Source organism: Bos indicus, chromosome 12 (assembly GCF_029378745.1).
Source record: "Bos indicus isolate NIAB-ARS_2022 breed Sahiwal x Tharparkar chromosome 12, NIAB-ARS_B.indTharparkar_mat_pri_1.0, whole genome shotgun sequence".
Taxonomy (NCBI): Eukaryota; Metazoa; Chordata; class Mammalia; order Artiodactyla; family Bovidae; genus Bos; species Bos indicus.
In genome coordinates this window covers 51,363,450-51,382,932 of record NC_091771.1, presented here as the reverse complement: position 1 = coordinate 51,382,932, position 19,483 = coordinate 51,363,450, and the positions used below count along the sequence as shown (strand labels likewise).

Here is a 19,483-nt window from a genome sequence, read left to right as displayed (position 1 = left end):
CACAGAGTCAGACATGACTGAAGCGACTTAGCAGCAGCAGTAGCAACAGTACAAAAATACCACTTGGACAGTAAGAAATACTGTCCAGCCCAGATTTCAAGCATCCAGAAAGTATGAAAAAGTATGTCATCCTAGAGACCAAGCAGGGAAGAGCTAGGGTTTGTGCTTCAGTCAGGGTCCCTGGTAGCTCAGATGGTGAAGAATCTGCCTGCAATGCAGAAGACCCGAGTTCAATCCCTGGGTCAGGAGTATTCTTGCTTGGAAAACATGGGTAAAGGAGCCTGACTGACTACGGTCCATGGGTCACAAGAGTAGGACATGACTGAGTGACTAAGCACTGGCACGCACTGTTCCCAAAAGCCAGGTGAAACGTGTATACCTACCAAGAAGGCAGGGGGTCAGGAGTAAACACAGAGCCAAACCAGCTCAGTGGGTCCCACACAGTCACACCCCTCAGTAGCTGTACTTCTTAAAAAGTGCTATGCAATATTAAGTCACCTTGAAAGCCTTATTTTTACCACTTTTATTTGCTCAGTCTTGTGTCCCCCAAACCAATCTTGTCAATTCTATCACCTGACTAGTGATAAGATGCCAATTACTGCACTTACCCAAGTTATCTTTTTTTAAACATTGATCTAACAGATCAAAGGACAGTTTCTGTTAGTTAAAATGCAGGCTCAAAATTTGATTATACTTCAAAGAGAACTTTTTTCTCTACTTTCACCTTAAGTCTCTTTTATTTGTTCATTTTCTCCAAACCTTGTCAGTGTGAAAGATTTACTTGTGGGTTTGAAAGGAATCTTCACTGGAGCAGAAGAGACAGTTTTCTCCAGGAGAGGAGAAAGTATGTTTCTGGAAAGTGAATTCTCTCAGCAGGATAAATTTTACACTCATGTGTAGGACATAGAAAGTCAGAAAAAACATCTGGAAATCTATAAATAATCACTTCCATTTTCAACTCTCTTTCCTCCAGACATTCTCCCCCTTATTAATAGATATTTACTGGTGTTTATTTAAAATTATGAATTGAAGCTAATATACTTAGATGCTAAATGAGGGGGAGATTACCTCCTTTAATTTTCTGTGGGGGAAAATAGAAATTGGATCTTGAAGTACCTTGGGAATTGTGATAACTTTGACTCACAATCAAATGCCACCAAGGATAACTGCTCCAACTCTGAAAAAATGATTAAAATCATAGAGAAGGGCTAAAAGAAGAAACAAATGAATGAAAGTTTTGGAATAACAACTCAAAGAAGTGCCTAGAGAGAGAGAAATGGACAGACATATCATCAGTAAAAATCAGACAACCACTGGCATTTATTAGGTTCAATTTTTAGAAACCAACCAACATACTCAGAGTCAAACATTGACTCAGTTCCTCTGTAAAGAAACTTCCCGCAGTGTGGGAGATCCGGGTTTGATCTCTGGGTTGAGAAGATCCCCTGGAGAAGGGAATGGCAACCCACTCCAGTATTCTTGCCTGGAAAACTCCATGCACAGAGGAGCCTAGCTGGCTAGAGTCCATGGCTGTCACAATGAGTTGGACACAAGGCAGTGGCACCCCACTCCAGTGCTCTGCCTGGAAAATCCCATGGACAGAGGAGCCTGGTAGGCTGCAGTCCATGCTAAGGGTCGGACACGACTGAGCGACTTCACTTTCACTTTTCACTTTCATGCATTGGAGAAGGAAATGGCAACCCACTCCAGTGTTCTTGCCTGGAGAATCCCAGGGATGGGGGAGCCTGGTGGGCTGCCGTCTATGGGGTCGCACAGAGTTGGACATGACTGAAGTGATTTAGCAGCAGAGTGACTAACACTTTCTGTAATAAACATCATTATGACTTTAAGAAATCAACATGTACACATTAAAAAACTAACTGTATGTGTATATTTATACTAACACCTGAAAACAAATATATATGTTGCCTTAGGCACAGTCTACACAATGCATCTTAAGGGGTTAAGAAATCTCCACTAAAAACCAATAAAGTTTTTACCCAAGTTTACTACATCTTGAAGTGGATTTATGAGAATGAAGTGCTTCGGTGAGATTTTCTGGGGAAAGGTCCCATCAGTAACTTAAAGTACATATTCCTGATTCTAATATTGCCTATTACTAGCAACTCAAAAGGTGGAAGGAAAGACCAAAGAGCCCTTAGGGATAGTAAGTTCAGAAAAGGAAACTTCACCTTGTTCAAAATTTTACACAGACCTGGACATGCATATTTTGAATGTATTTCAGCCATACAAGAAAAGGAATAAAGACAGATGCTTCTTTACGTTTTCCTCCTAGTCCTCTTTTAAGAATCTGGTATAAGTTATAAATTCTGACATCAGAAGAAAAATGTATGTGCACACATTCACCCAAATATTGGGGTACAACATCAGGGATTCAAAGACTCTGAAATTCATCCAAGAGAGCAGCTTGAGAACCTCTGATCAAAGGATTTGTTGGCATCATAAGAATAATGGGGTGTTTGTTAGAGGTCCTGAGTGTGATGAGTGCTTTCATGTCAGCTGGAAGAGAAGGCATGAGAAAAGGTGTGGAAATAAAATTACTGAGTGGTGGATACAGTGAGTTGGTTCATCTGGAGTAAAATGTGCAAATGGATAAAACAGAAGGCAGAATTAAAAAATTATAACTGGTACTTAGAACAAGTACAATTTGTAGCATGCATTTCACAGGCCACATTTATTTCCTTTTCTCACTGGTCTCTTGATGCTCAGTGACCTCAATTTCCCCCTGCCTAGGCTTGATCCCTGGATTAGGAAGACACCCTGGAATAAGAAATGGTAACCCACTCCAGTATTCTTGCCTGGGAAATCCCTGAACAGAAGAGCCTAGCTGGCTACAGTCCATAGGGTCGCAAGAGTTGGACATGACTGAGCTACTGAGCACACACACAGGAGGCATGAAAAAGGCAGTTTTAAGACTTTGTAGAACACATTCAAAGATTAAAATCACATTAAGTCATGCAGCTGTTTCATTTCTGTACTTAAAATGTCCAGTATCATCTATGGAAGTTAGTGCTTCCAACTTCTGTTGGAGTGGGTTCAGGGACATGGATTACCAGCTGCTTTGATTTTCTTCCCCAACCTAACTTCTGGTCCAGCAGCTCTGTGCTTGGAAAGTGCAGAGCAAGCAGATGTAGTGGGATGAGAGATATTTTCTCTCATAAGCCGTTTCCATGCTAAGTCTGTGTCAGGTCTAGGTTCAAACCAAATTTCTGACTTAGAGATGGGAGCCTTCCCTACTGCTGGAGATCTTATACTGGCAATTTCCTATATGCAGACAAAGACCAGGAGGAGAAACAGAGTGAACGACCTTCTTCACCTCAACTTCCTCAGGACCAATCTGAGCGCTTCCACTGTGTTCCAGGAAGTTGAGGGATTTCACTCCTTGAGTTTGAATTCTTCCTGAGAATTATAATTCCCTTGTGGCTCAGATGGTAAAAGTCTGCCTGCAATGCTAGAAGACCTGGGTTTGATCCTAGGGTTGGGAAGATCCCTTGGAGAAATGAATGGCAACCCACTCTAGTATTCTTGCCTGGAGAATTCCATGGACAGAAGAGGTAGCAGGCTACAGTTCATGGAGTTGCAAAGAGTAGAAAATGAATGAATGACTAACCCTGAGAATTGCAAAGGAGAGGCTGGCCAGGATCTCCAGCACCAGAAGTGGGAAAAGGGGTTTTCCATAGAGCTCAAAAAAATGTATCAGAGCAAAGGAAGTATGACTACTTCTGAAGGTCATGAAAGGGACTACACGTAAGAAAGGATCCTGTGGAGGTATGCTGGGGAACAGGCCTCTGCAGAGTAAAGCTCAAGGTGCTCAAGGAGAGAGAATGAGAGAATGAGAAGCCAGCCAGGTGGTGAGTGCTCAGTTCAGTTCAGTTCATTGGCTCAGTCATGTCCGACTCTTTGCTACCCCATGAATCGAAGCACGCCAGGCCTCCCTGTCCATCACCAACTCCCAGAGTCCACCCAGACTCACGTCCATCGAGTCAGTGATGCCATCCAGCCATCCCATCCTCTGTTGTCCCCTTCTCCTCCTGCCCCCAATCCCTCCCAGCATCAGAGTCTTTTCCAATGAGTCAACTCTTCGCATGAGGTGGCCAAAGTACTGGAGTTTCAGCTTTAGCATCATTCCTTCCAAAGAAATCCCAGGGCTGATCTCCTTCAGAATGGACTGGTTGGATCTCCTTGCAGTCCAAGGGACTCTCAAGAGTCTTCTCCAACACCACAGTTCAAAAGCATCAATTCTTCGGTGCTCAGGTTTCTTCACAGTCCAATTCTCACATCCATACATGACCACAGGAAAAACCATAGCCTTGACTAGACAAACCTTTGTTGGCAAAGTAATGTCTCTGCTTTTGAATATGCTATCTATGTTGGTCATAACTTTCCTTCCAAGGAGTAAGCGTCTTTTAATTTCATGGCTGCAATCACCATCTGCAGTGATTTTGGAGCCACAAAAAATAAAGTCTGACACTGTTTCCACTGTTTCCCCATCTATTTCCCATGAAGTGATGGGACTGGATGCCATGATCTTCGTTTTCTGAATGTTGAGCTTTAAGCCAATTTTTTCACTCTCCTCTTTCACTTTCATCAAGAGGCTTTTGAGTTCCTCTTCACTTTCTGCCATAAGGGTGGTGTCATCTGCATATCTGAGGTTATTGATATTTCTCCCGGCAATCTTGATTCTAGCTTGTGCTTCTTCCAGCCCAGCGTTTCTCATGATGTACTCTGTATATAAGTTAAATAAGCAGGGTGACAATATACAGCTTTGATGTATTCCTTTTCCTATTTGGAACCAGTCTGTTGTTCCATGTCCAGTTCTAACTGTTGCTTCCTGACCTGCATACAAATTTCTCAAGAGGCAGGTCAGGTGGTCTGGTATTCCCATCTCTTTCAGAATTTTCCACAGTTTATTGTGAGCCACACAGTCAAAGGCTTTGGCATAGTCAATAAAGCAGAAATAGATGTTTTTCTGGAACTCTCTTGCTTTTTTGATGATCCAGAGGATGTTGGCAATTTGATCTCTGGTTCCTCTGCCTTTTCTAAAACCAGCTTGAACATCTGGAAGTTCATGGTTCACATATCGCTGAAGCCTGGCTTGAAGAATTTTGAGCATTACTTTACTAGCATGTGAGATGAGTGCAATTGTGAGGTAGTTTGAGCATTCTCTGGCATTGCCTTTCTTTGGAATTGGAATGAAAACTGACCTTCTCCAGTCCTGTGGCCACTGTTGAGTTTTCCAAATTTGCTGGCATATTGAGTGCAGCACTTTCACAGCATCATCTTTCAGGATTTGAAAGAGCTCAACTGGAATTCCATCACCTCCACTAGCTTTGTTTGTAGTGATGCTTTCTAAGCCCCACTTGACTTCACATTCCAGGATGTCTGGCTCTAGGTCAGTGATCACACCATCATGATTATCTAGGTCATGAAGATCTTTTTTGTACAGTTCTTCTGTGTATTCTTGCCATCTCTTCTTAATATCTTCTGCTTCTGTTAGGTCCATACCATTTCTGTCCTTTATTGAGCCCATCTTTGCATGAAATATTCTCTTGGTATCTCTAATTTTCTTGAAGAGATCTCTAGTCTTTCCCATTCTGTTGTTTTCCTCTATTTCTTTGCATTGATCGCTGAGGAAGGCTTTCTTATCTCTTCTTGCTAATCTTTGGAACTCTGCATTCAGATGCTTATATCTTTCATTTTCTCCTTTGCTTTTCACTTCCCTTCTTTTCACAGCTATTTGTAAGGCCTCCCCAGACAGCCATTTTGCTTTTTTGCATTTCTCTTCTGTGGGGTCTTGATCCCTGTCTCCTGTACAATGTCACAAACCTCATTCCATAGTTCATCAGGCACTCTATCTATCAGATCTAGGCCCTTAAATCTATTTCTCATTTCCACTGTATAATCATAAGGGATTTGATTTAGGCCATACCTGAATGGTCTATTGGTTTTCCCTATTTTCTTCAATTTAAGTCTGAATTTGGCAATAAGGAGTTCATGATCTGAGCCACAGTCAGCTCCCGGTCTTACATGCTCAGCATGGAAGGATATATTTAATATGATCTTGAGCATCTAAATATTTGTATTAATAAGTCCTACTGGTTCATTTATTCCACAATCCATTTTAGAATCAGCTTTGGGTAAAAATTAGATAAAACTTTCAGTTCACTGAAAATAAAAATAATACATATGTAATTTTACAGAAATGAAAAACAAAATATATATGCATACTTCAGACAAAATACTTCCCTGGTGGCTCAGTGGGTTAAAAAAAAAAAAAAGATTTGCCTATTAATACAGAAGATGTGGGTTGATACCTGGTTTGGGAAGATACCTGGAAAAAGGGCAATGCACTCCAGTATTCTTGCCTGGGAACTCCCATGGACAGAGGAGCCTGTCAGAATATGGGTCTTCCTGGTGGCTCTGTGGTAAAGAATCTGCCTGCAATATAGGAGCTGCAGGAGATGCGGCTTCTATCCCTGGGTCTGGAGGATCCCTTGGAGGAAGGCATGGCAACCTACTCCAATATTCTTGCCTGAAGAATCCCATGGACACAGGAGCTTGGTGGGCTGCAGTCCATAGAGTTGCAAAGAGTTGGAAACGAGTGAAGTGACTTAGCATGCCCACGTAGACAAAATAGTTGTGAATCAACATACAAGGTCAATCTCTCCCAACAGGAAGCTCCCACAAGCCTCTTATCCTTGGCCATCAAAGGGCAAACAGATGAAAACCACAATCACAAAAAACTAACCAAACTGATCACATGGATCACAGCCTTGTCTAACTCAATGAAACCATGAGCCATGCCATGCAGTGCCAGCAAAAATGGAGGGGTCATGAAAGAGAATTCTGACAAAACATAGTCCACTAGAGAAGGGAATGGCAAACCACTTTAGTATTCTTGCTTTGAGAACTCCATGAACAGTATTAAAATGCAAAAAAGATATGACACGGAAAGGTGAATTCCCCTTCTCTACTGGAGAGGAGTGGAGAAATAACTCCAAATAGAATGAAGAGATGGAGCCAAAGCAAAGGCAAAGCCCAGTTGTGGATGTAACTGGAGATAGAAGTAAAGTCTGATGCTGTAAAGAACAATATTGCACAGGAACCTAGAATATTAGGTCCATGAATCAAGGTAAATTGGAAGTGGTCAAGCAGGAGATGGCAAGAGGGAACATCAACATTTTAGAAATCAGAGAACAAAAATGGACTGGAATGGGCGAATTTAATTCAGATGACCCTTATATCTACTACTGTGGGCAAGAATCCCTTAGGAGAAATGGAGTAGCCCTCATAGTCAACAAAAGAGTCTGAAATACAGTACTTGGATGCAATCTCAAAAAAGACAGAATGATCTCTTCATTTCCAAGGCAAACCATACAGTATCACAGTAATCCAAGCCTATGCCCCAACCACTAATACCGAAGAAGCTGAAGTTGAATGGTTCTATGATGACCTAAAAGATCTTCTACAACTAACACCAAGAAAGATGTCCTTCTCATCATAGGGGACTGGAATGCAAAAGTAGGAAGTCAAGAGTTACCTGGAGTAACAGGCAGGTTTTGGCTTGGAGTACAGAATGAAGCAGGACAAAGACTAACAGAGTTTTGACAAGAGAACACACTGCTCATAGCAAACACCCTCTTCCAACAACACAAGAGATGACTCTACACCTGGACATCACCAGATGGTCAACACCGAAATCAGATTGATTATATTCTTTGCAGCCAAAGATGAAGAAGCTCTATATGGTTAGGAAAAACAAGACTTGGAGCTGACTGTGGCTCACATCATGAACTCCTTATTGCCAAATTCACTTAAATTGAAGAAAGTAGGGAAAACCATTAGACCATTCACATATGACCTAAATCAGATCCCTTATGATTATACAGTGGAAGTAACAGATAGATTCAAGAGATTAGATTTGATAGACAGAGTGCCTGAGGAACTATGGGCAGAGGTTCATGACATTGTACAGGAGGCAGTGATCAAGACCATCCCCAAGAAAAAGTAATGCAACAAGGCAAACTGGTTGTCTGAGGAGGCCTTACAAATAACTGAGAAAAGAAGAGAAGTAAAAGACAAAGGAGAAAAGTAAAGATATACCCACCTGAATGCAGAGTTCCAAAGAATAGCAAGGAGAGTAAAGAAAGCCTTCCTCAGTGATCAGTGTAAAGAAATAGAAGAAAACAATAGAATGGGAAAGACTAGAGGTCTCTTCAAGAAAATTAGAAATACAAAGGGAACATTTCATGCAAAGATGGGCACAATAAAGGACAGAAATGGTATGGACCTAACAGAAGCAGAAGATATTAAGAAGAGGTGGCAAGAATACACACAAGAACTATACAAAAAAGATCTGAATGACCCAGAATACCATGATGGTGTGATCACTGACCTAGAGCCATACATCCTGGAATGTGAAGTCAAGTGGGCCTTAGGAAGCATCACTACAAACAAAGCTAGTGGAGGTGATGGAATTCCAGTTGAGCTCTTTCAAATCCTGAAAGATGATGCTGTGAAAGTGCTGCACTCAATATGCCAGCAAATTTGGAAAACTCAGCAGTGGCCACAGGACTGGAAAAGGTCAGTTTTCACTCCAATTCCAAAGAAAGGCAATGCCAAGGAATGCTCAAATGACTGCACAATTGCATTCATCTCACATACTAGCAAAGTAATGCCCCAAATTCTCCAAGCCAGGCTTCAATAGTATGTGAACGAAGAAACTCCAGATGTTCAAGCTGAATTTAGAAAAGAACAGGAACCAGAGATTAAATTTTCAGTACCCATTGGATCTTAGAAAAAGCAAGATAGTTCCAGAAAAACATTTACTTCTGCTTTATTGACTATGCAAAAACTTTTGACTGTGTGAATCACAACAAACTGTGGAAAATTATTCAAGAGATAGGAATACCAGACCACCTGACCGCCCTCCTGAGAAATCTGTATGTAGGTCAGAAAACAACTATTAGAACTAGACATGGAGCAAAAGAGTGGTTTCAGATTGGGAAAAGCATACCTCAAGACTGTATATTGTCACCCTACTTATGTTACTTATATGAAGAGTACATCACGAGAAATGCCGGACTGGATGAAGCACAAGCTAGAATCAACATTGCCAGGAGAGATATCAATAACCTCAGATATGCAGATGACACCACCCTTATGGCAGAAAGCAAAGAGGAACTAAAGAGCCTCTTGATTAAAGTGAAAGAGGAGAATGAAAGAGCTGGCTTAAAACTCAACATTCAAAAAAACAAAGATCCTGGCATCTGGCCCATCACTTCATGGCAAATAGATATGGAAACAATGGAAACAGCGACAGACTTTATTTTGGGGGGCTCAAAAATCACTGAAGATGGTGACTAGAGCCATGAAATTAAAAGACACTAGGAAGAAGTGTCTTCTTCTTTTCTTTTAGGAAGAAAAGCTATGACCAACCTAGACAGCATATTAAGAAGCAGAGACATTACTTTGCCAACAAAGGTCCATCTAGTCAAAGCTATGGTTTTTTCCAGTAGTCATGTATGGATGTGAGTGCGACCATAAGGAAAGCTGAGTGCCAAAGAATTGATGCTTTTGAACTGTGGTGTTGGAGAAGACTCTTGAGAGTCCCTTGAACTGCAAGGATATCAAACCAGTCAATCCTAGAGGAAATCCGTCCTGAATATTCATTGGAAGGACTGATACTGAAACTGAAGCTCCAATATTCTGACCACCTGATAGGAAGAACTGACTCATTGGATAAGATCCTGATGTCAGAAAAGATTGAAAGCAGGAGGAGAAGGGGATGACAGAGGATGAGATGATTGGATGACATCACCGACTTGATGGACATGAGTTTGAGCAAGCTTCAAGAGTTGGTGATGGACAGGGAAGCCATGCATGCTGCAGTCCATGGGGTCGCAAAGGGTTGAACAGTACTGAGTGACTAAACTAAACTGATACAAGGTTTAAATGTAACAAATTTTACAACCTCTACTTCCACTTTCCAAGCACTTTAGAGACCAATTTGTTTAATCCTCATAATAATGAACTTTCCAACACAAGCACTGGTATTGCCATCCTCATTTTCATTCAAAGAAACTGATGCCCAGAGAGGCTCAGCAACCTGTTTAAAGTCACACAACTGGTAAGGGGCAGAACCATGATTTAAGCCTATGCAGTCTGGTTCTAGTATAATTATTCTAAGCCACTATGCTATCCTTCCTCTCAAGGTTATTGGAATCCCTAAGCAATTAAAAAAGGGGAAAGTGTGTATTTTATCAACCTCAATTCCAGAATAGTAATGTTAACCATTCTGTGGCTACAACTCTCAAAAACTTTGCTTCTCTGTAGCTCTGTCTATACCTGGCCAATCAGATCATGTCAATTTTTACTTAAAATCTTTAGTATTTTTTTTATTACTCACCAAAACCACATTTCTTGATGATGTTTGAAAAGCCTTTCATGTTCTAGTTTCTTTTAGCATCTCAATCTCATTCTATGTCATTTTGCTAAACATTCTTCTCCATCACACCAATCTACTTGTCTGTGCCCTGAACATACTAAATCTCTTTGATTTCTCTGTACCATGCCATCCACCTGGAAGTGTCTCTTTCATGTATACCTTTATAGTTTTCAGTCCACAAGTGAACTGATTTTTCTTCTAAAAGGATATTCTTGACCCTTCCATTCATCTATGCATCCATCCATCTGTCCGTGGGTTTGTCATATATTCACCAAATGCCACAGCTTTTAATGTTCCAGGTGCTGGAATATAATGCCTACCAAAGTAGATATAAATCTGCATTTCCTCTATGGTGCTGTCTTAATCCCTGGGGAAGCATTCATTTCATTCCTTCTTGCATTATTTTGTAATAATTTATGTACGTCTCTCTTTTGCACCATAATCAGGTTCTCCAGGGCCCCCAAACAGGTCTTTTAAGCAATACTATCTCTATTTCTCCACGCACATGGCAGGGTTCTTAACACATACATGATAAGTGATGAATTATTAAATTAGTTAATAAATGCATACATTAATGAGAGGTAAGTGAATAGTTGAATCTGAGGACATACTTGCTAATTTTGTATTATTATTTGGTGTAGTTGGAAATTGATACATGGGAAACTAATTAGAAAAATGTATCTGGAGTCTAGGTTCAAGGATTTCAAGTCTGAACCAGCTTCTGAAAGTTGAGGGAGAAAATGTGGAGCCAGAAAAAGATTTGGCCTCCATTGAGAGAACATAAGTGTAATCCACTCTGAAGGCAAAATCAGTGCAGCTTTTAAGATTAAAAGACTTGCTCTGTTTTTCAGCAAACTTCTGAACTGGCCAAAATGGAAAATTCTAACAAAGAAATGCAAAATTACAAAAAGACATGTCAACAGTTTTGAAAAACTTGAAGTTCCTTTTTTTTTTTTTCTGTTCAAAGTTACATTCTTTCCTTTGATTTCAAGGGATTCCAAGAAAGGGTTTTAATATTTAAAGTAAAACACCCTACTGAGCCAAGTTACCCACAGGCTTCTCATGCCAAATGAAATGAATATTCAAAGAAATTAAAAGGAAGGTATATTAAAGAAGATGCTATTCTTAGTGAATGTGGGTCTTTGTTGACATGTGTGTTCTGTACTTGGATTGGCTTTCAGAACATTTTCTTAAATTCATCACCCAGGCTTCCAGAGAATTATCAGCAACTTGAAGAAACCCGTCTTTTTATTAGATCTTTTAATGCTTATCTAATAAAATAAATAATGGTTTTTTAATGTCACTGTATCAAGGATTACATTTCCTCTAAGGAAATTATTCACATCCCTTCCACAACGTGGTGAAAACGCTGAGTCACCTGCCATTGACCTTCAGATGTTTATGTGTACTTATCTAAACCACACATCTGTTCTTTATTTTCCAATAAAGAGACCATATGCCCCTTGACTCACATATAAGAGCATAATGTTCTAAAACAAACACACTAAAGTTAATTTAGGGGATAAAATGAACTTTGAAGAGAATTCACATTCAATGTTCTAGCTGTGAAAAATAGCAGAATATATTCCTAAACTCAAGAATGGCATTTCATCTCTTCTTCTGTAATGCTCTGGTGAATAAAATAGTTCAATAAAATAATTTTTTAAGAAAGCTAAAGAGTTAGCATCCATTTATTAGTGAGCTTTTGTGAAAAGTTATAAGAAGATGGCCTTCATAGTTTTCATCCAAATTCATAGCAAATACTTCATACATTAGAATACATTTTTAAAATTTTTTTCAAAATTTGTATTTTACTTATTTGATCCTAGCAATGACAGTCTAAGAGACGTATTAATCACAGGTCTGAAACTTACAAAGTAATAATAAAAATAATATTTCATATTTTAAAACAAAATGACTTTAAAAACTTTTACATTATTGACTTTAATTTGCTCTTTACCACAGTCTGTTAAAGACTGTTATTACTTTGGTTCCACCAATGACGAAATTACAAAGGGCTTAAGCAAATTGTCTGAAGTTCTAGAAGATAGATTTTGAACTCAGTTCCTTTGCCAAATATAATACTGAAAACACAGTAATGATCCAGAAAAGTGGAAGTTAAAGATTTAAGTCACATGAAGATGCTTGTTCTCAATAAACACAGGGCATAATCATCAAAGCATATATCCACTGATATTATCTATTTAGATATATGTTTTCTTAGATTTAACCAAACCACAACCAGACTGGAAGATTTAGTTTATACTTTTTTTTTAATTTAATGGCTGCAGTTGACAAATATGAAAGGTGCAAATATAAAAGAGTTTCAATACACATTGACTCCATACCCAAGAAATATACTTTATTTTCAAATATTCATGACAAACAAAAAAAACCTGATCACACACTAGAGAAACAGAAAATCCAGTAAATTCATAGCTAAAAATCCCACAGATTATGGTGAAAAAAGAGTCCTCCAAATATAATATCTTGGAAATAATGATAATAGACAAATCTTTTAATCATGTATGACTAAGAGGAAATGATTGAGACAAACATAAACACAAAACATCGTCAATGGAGATAGTGACAGAAGAGGTGTTTTGTCTAAGATCATCCTTTGTTTAATAGAAATTTACACTGAATTTTTTTGAAGAGAAGGAAGACTGTTTTAGACTAATGATTATTTATATTGATATTTTGAACAAGAAAGAAAGTGCTCTTAATAGCTTAATTTCTTTCCCGCTTCCTGAACTCAAAATATAATCTTCCATGAGGAAAAACTAACTCAACTTAGTACTTCTGCTAAGAAAGTCCTTGAGAAAGTTTATAAAGATAAAATCAGAGCACCAGTTTTCATAGATAGAAAGTACATACTTGTATCATTAGCATAAAATGTGAGTATAGACAGAGAGAGAGATGGATAAATTTCCTCCCCCAAGACTTTCCCAATAAGTTCTGTCGTTGTCTTCCTCTGTGCATTTCAGTGTTAAGTAAGAATCAGGCATGAAACATGGAAAGCATATAAAATCTAGAAGGGTTGCATACCAGATTACAATATTTATAGAAAGCTTTCAACTTTTATGGGCTTCCCTCGTGGCTCAGATGGCAAAGAATCTGCCTGCAATGCAGGAGACCCAAGTTTGATCCCTGGGTTGGGAAGATCCCATGGAGAAGGAAATGGCAATCCGCTCCAGTATGCTTGGCTGGAAAATTCCATGGACAGAGGAGGCTGGTGTGCTGAAGTCCATGGGGTTGCAAAGAGTTGGACACAACTGAATGACTTTCACTTTCATTTTCTACTTTTAGACACATCTATAATAAACTCATAAAAACCATATATTTTTATTAAATGAAGTGAAAAAATAGTTCACATTTAAAATATGTGTCTCATTCAAGGAAGAATTCATAGATAAAGAAAACAGACTAAAATTTACCCTTCAGTTCAGTTCAGTTGCTCAGTCGTGTCTGACTCTTTGTGACCCCATGAATTGCAGCACGCCAGGCCTCCCTGTTCATCACCAACTCCCGGAGTTCACTCAAACTCAATGTCCATTGAGTCAGTGATGCCATCCAGCCATCTCATCCTCTGTCATCCCCTTCTCCTCCTGCCCCCAATCCCTCCCATAGTCAGAGTCTTTTCCAGTGAGTCAACTCTTTCACATGAGGTGGCCAAAGTACTGGAGTTTCAGCTTTAGCATCATTCCTTCCAAAGAACACCCAGGACTGGTCTCCTTTAGGATGGACTGGTTGGATCTCCTTGCAGTCCAAGGGACTCTCAAGAGTCTTCTCCAACACCACAGTTCAAAAGCATCAATTCTTCAGTGCTCAGCTTTCTTCACAGTCCAATTTCTCACATCCATACATATCCAGTGGAAAAACCATAGCCTTGACTAGACGGACCTTTGTTGGCAAAGTAATGTCTCTGCTTTTCAATATGCTATCTAGGTTGGTCATAATTTTTCTTCCAAGGAGTAAGTGTCTTTTAATTTCATGGCTACAATCACCATCTGCAGTGATTTTGGAGCCCCCAAAAATAAAGTCTGACACTGTTTCCACTGTTTCCCCATCTATTTCCCATGAAATGATGGGACTGGATGCCATGATCTTCGTTTTCTGAATGTTGAGCTTTACGCCAACTTTTTCACTCTCCTCTTTCACTTTCATGAAGAGGCTCTTTAATTCTTCACTTTGTGCCATAAGGGTGGTGTCATCTGCATATCTGAGGTTATTGATATCTCTCCTGGCAATCTTGATTCCAGCTTGTGCTTTATCCAGTCCAGCATTTCTCGTGATGTACTCTGCATAGAAGTTAAATAAACAGGGTGACAATATACAGCCTTGACAGACTCCTTTTCCTATTTGGAACCAGTCTGTTGTTCCATGTCCAGTTCTAACTGTTGCTTCCTGACCTGCATATAGGTTTCTCAAGAGGCAGGTCAGGTGGTCTGGTATTCCCATCTCATTCAGAATTTTCCACAGTTTATTGTGATCCACATATCGTAATACTGAAAAATTATGCATAACAAATATTCAGCAATATAAAAAGTTATATTACTTATAGCATGTTAAAACAGTAGATTATTCTTCACATGAAATGATTACAGAGATTTTTAATAGCTGGGTAAATGTCTGTAATTATGCTTTATATTTATCTTGTGCGTCTGTGTGTACATGCGAAGTCACTTCAGTCCTGTTCGACTCTTTGCAACCCTGTGGACTGTAGCCTACCAGGCTCCTCTGTCCATGGGATTCTCCAGGCAAGAATACTGAAGTGGGTTGCCATACCCTCCTCATATTTATCTTAGATTATAACAAGTATTAAATATTCAATATGCTTAGGAAATGCACTATTTATAATACATATCTGAAAAAGTGTTGAAACAGAAGTGCAGAAAAAATTTGCAGTGAAATTATGGAAAATTTTGTATTTTAAAAATTTTTTTCATATTTTACAATTACCTTATAAAAATATAGGTCAATTTTGTAATTGGAAAATATTATTTAAAATATATTATACCTACTAAATATTTTAATTAAGATCAATTTAATCATTAACACTGAGAGTTTACTTTAACTGTCTACTTGAAGGCTTATTTCAGAACTTGCTTCTTAATGTTCTTGCCATTTGATAATTTAATCAACTTCATTCATAGAAAAAGGATTGAAACAAATCTATTAGAATTTTAACAGCAATTGTTTCTGTACCATGGGAAATCTTTGGTTCCTCTATTCTTTTTATATTTTAGATGTTTACTATGGCAAGAATGTTATTACAGTCTTATACAAATTATGCTGACTCTTTTATAAGCGAGGTCTAGTCTAGTTACTTTTAACTTTCACTAGACCTTAATCTGGAGAAGGCAATGGCACCCCACTCCAGTACTCTTGCCTGGAAAATCCCATGGATGGAGGAGCCTGGTAGGCTGCAGTCCATGGGGTCGCTAAAATTCAGACACAACTGAGTGACTTCACTTTCACTTTTCACTTTCATGCACTGGAGAAGGAAATGGAAACCCACTCCAGTGTTCTTGCCTGGAGAATCCCAGGGACGGGGGAGCCTGGTGGGCTGCCGTCTCTGGGATTGCACAGAGTTGGACACGACTGAAGTGACTTAGCAGACCTTAATCATCCCCTTGTATTCTATGATGCAGATTAAATATATAGCTGGATTATGGATGAATGGATAGGGAAGAAAGATGAAAGAGCCCTGAAAACTTCTGTATGCATAAATGGTATCGCATTTAATCTTCACAACATCTCCATTTTACATATAAAAACACTAGACACAGAGACTTTAAGTTACTTCTTTTCTTCTTCTCTTCCCATCCACTCACTTGACAAATACTTATTGAGTTCCTACTATTTGCCTGCGATAGGTGCTGGGAACAGATGGACGTGAAAGACAGATGTGGTCCCTGTCCTCAAGGATCTTAGAGTCCAGCATGAAATAAAGCATGACATGATTGAAACAATTGTTGCATCCCTACTAATTAATTGCAATTATGAACAGTATGCAAAAGAAGTACTTAGATAGGGAAAGAGATCAAATCAAGGTAAGGCTTAGCAGTGAAGGAGCAAGGAATGTCAGAGATTCAGATAATAGGATACATTCTTCTATATCTCCTCTTTCACTTACTGTGAAATTAAAAATAAAGTACCTAGTGAACTTGTACTAGATGCCAAAGAGGGAGATATTTATAAAGGGTTGTAGACTTTATAATACAGGTCAATCTCAGGAAGGAAACAAATGTTCTTGGTAAGAATAATGCAGAGGTTGCTGTTTTATAAAGGGTAGAGTCAAAGTTAAATTACTGGGAAATTTTTTCCTTTCTTCAGAGAAGGCTTGAATGTATGGTCCTTACAAAAAATGCATGCTTATTTGGGTGAAGTGTTCTAATTGGAGGACCTTGAATGAGGAATATCCCAAAAAAAGGAGGGGAATTTAGGAATGAGGGCCAGCAAAGAAAAGAGCATTCAAGTGTTGCTGCATACATAAGTCTTCTTATGAGTTGAATTAGTAAAGTCAGTCATCAGAGATGGATAAATTTGGTGTACTTTGATTAAAGTGAAGACTCTGAACTTGTAAACATCAGAACCTACCACGGACTCTAAGTGAGTCAAATTGTGACCATGTTATGAGATCTTGCTATCTTTTCTAGATGACTTATTTACTGATTGACTGGTTGATTGATTGCTTACCAGTTTCTATTAATATACACAGCTAAACAGTGTTTTCTGTATAATATTTCTATTTTTCTTTCTGTAGATATCTGCTTTTGTTTCTGGGAGCTTGTTCCTATCAATTTCCATTTCAGGAGTGCATTGTTATTAAACCTTTTATTTGGGGAGAATTGTAGATTCATGAGCCATTGCAATGAAAAATGCAAAGATGACATGTATCTTTCACCCAATTCTGCCAATGATAACATCTTGCAAAACTTACTGTACAATGTCACAAACAGGAAGTTGATCTAATTTTAATCTTAGATTTTTCCCAGTTTTACATGCACTCTTATCTTTGAATAGTTATTTCTATATGATTTTATCACATTTATCAATTTGTGTAATTTGTGTAGTGCTGAGCTGTGCTTAGTTGCTCAGTCATGTCTGACTCTTTGCAACCCCATGGGCTATGGCCTACCAGGTTCCTCTAAATCCATGGGTATTTTCTAGGCAAGAATAGCAGAGTGGGTTGCCATGCCCTCCTCCAGGGGATCTTCCCAACCAAGTGACTGAACCCAGGTCTCCTGCATTGCATGCAGATTCCTTACTGTCTGAGCCACCAGGGAAATCCAATAATACTGAAGTGGGTAGCCTGTGCCTTCTGCAGGGGATTTTCCCAACTCAAGAATCCAACCAGGGTCTCCTTCATTGCAGAAAGATTCTTTACCAGCTGAGCTTCCAGGGAAGCCCGATTTTTGTAGTAGAGTTATCTAAATGTTTCCTGTATATTTATTGAGAACTGCATTAGACTATGTTATAATTTATTTTTCAGCTGTGAAATATACTTGAGAAAACTCAAGAGGAGAAAGAATGTCAATTTACTCATACTTTGTCTCTTTCCATTCTTCTATTCTTTCTGTTATTTCATGATTCCTTCTTTTACCATTTCTTTTCTGCTTTAGAGTTCTTCCTTTAATCATTCTTTTATGGTTTGTCTGCTGCTGCTGCTGCTAAGTCGCTTCAGTCCTGTCTGACTCTGTGCGACCCCAGAGACGGCAGCCCACCAGGCTCCCCCGTCCCTGGGATTCTCCAGGCAAGAACACTGGAGTGGGCTGCCATTTCCTTCTCCAATGCATGAAAGTGGAAAGTGAAAGTGAGGTCGCTCAGTCGTGTCTGACTCTTCGCGACCCCGTGGACTGCAGCCTACCAGGCTCCTCTGTCCATGGGATTTTCCAGGCAAGAGTACTGGAGTGGGGTGCCATTGCTACCAGTGACTAATTCTTCAGTATCTTCAGCTGAGACTGCTTGATTTCCCCTTTCTGTTTGAAAGATATTTTTGCTGGATATATAACTCTATGTCAGCAGTTCTTTTTCTTTCAGCTCTTGAAAATATCAAGGAGCTTCCTTCTTTTTGGGCCTCTGTGGTTTTCAAAGAGAAATGTACTTCCATTCCAATTGTTTCCTTCTATGGGTAATGTATCATTCTCTTTTTGTTACTTTTGAGACTTTTTGGTTTGAATTTAGTTTTCAGAAGTTTGACCAGGATTTGTCTTGGTGTGGATTTCTCTGTACTTTTACTTTTCATATTTACTCAGCTTCTTAAATCTGTGAGTTTATGTCTTTTGCCAAATTTTGGAAATTTGAGCACTTTTTTTTTTTAACCTTTGTCTTATTTATCTGCTTGTTCTGGGATTCTAATAGATCATTTGTTATAGTCTCACTATTCCCTGAGGCTCTGTTTAGACTCTTTTTTTCAGATGGGGCTAAGAGTTCAGGCCTCCATGCTCACCCACATCAGTCCTCAACTGGTACCATTCTATCTGGAAGTTGGAGCAGAGCTGCCTCTCTATGGCCTTCACTGAAACCATAGGAAGGGTATCACCTCATTAACACTGATAATAACCCCTCATTATCACATTATCAGTGAATGATAGTGAAAGTTCTGACTCTCCATTATGCAGCCTCTGAACCATCTCAAGGTGGGTCTATTTTGTTATTACCTCGTCTTCGCCCTATCTTACAGGGGGGTCTGCAGCACCCTAAGTGGGGTCCTAGCCGTCCCTAAAACTCAACACAGGGGGAACAATAGGGCTGATGTTGTTCTGAGGGGGGAGCATCAGGGCTGATGACTCCAAGTGCTCCGTGGGGGGCTTACCTTTGAATTAGCCTGTCCAGGTGCCACTTGCCAGGGTCCAGCCCCGGTGGATCCAGGGAAATTCGAAGGAGAGACGGCGTTGGCGAATACACTGGCTTTAATTAGATATTAATTAGAGATGTAAAAAGTAATAGAATGAGGATAGCTCAGCAGGAAAATTCAGTGGAGAAAAGAGGCTGAGTAGCTTGGTTTAC

The 19,483-nt window shown here is 39.3% G+C and overlaps 1 long non-coding RNA gene across 1 annotated transcript in view; it reads left to right on the top strand.

Annotated features, from left to right (window-relative positions):
- The window catches only part of LOC139186217 (uncharacterized), a 259,129-nt gene that overhangs the window by 223,961 nt on the left and 15,685 nt on the right, over window positions 1-19,483 (top strand). The window lies entirely within an intron of this gene.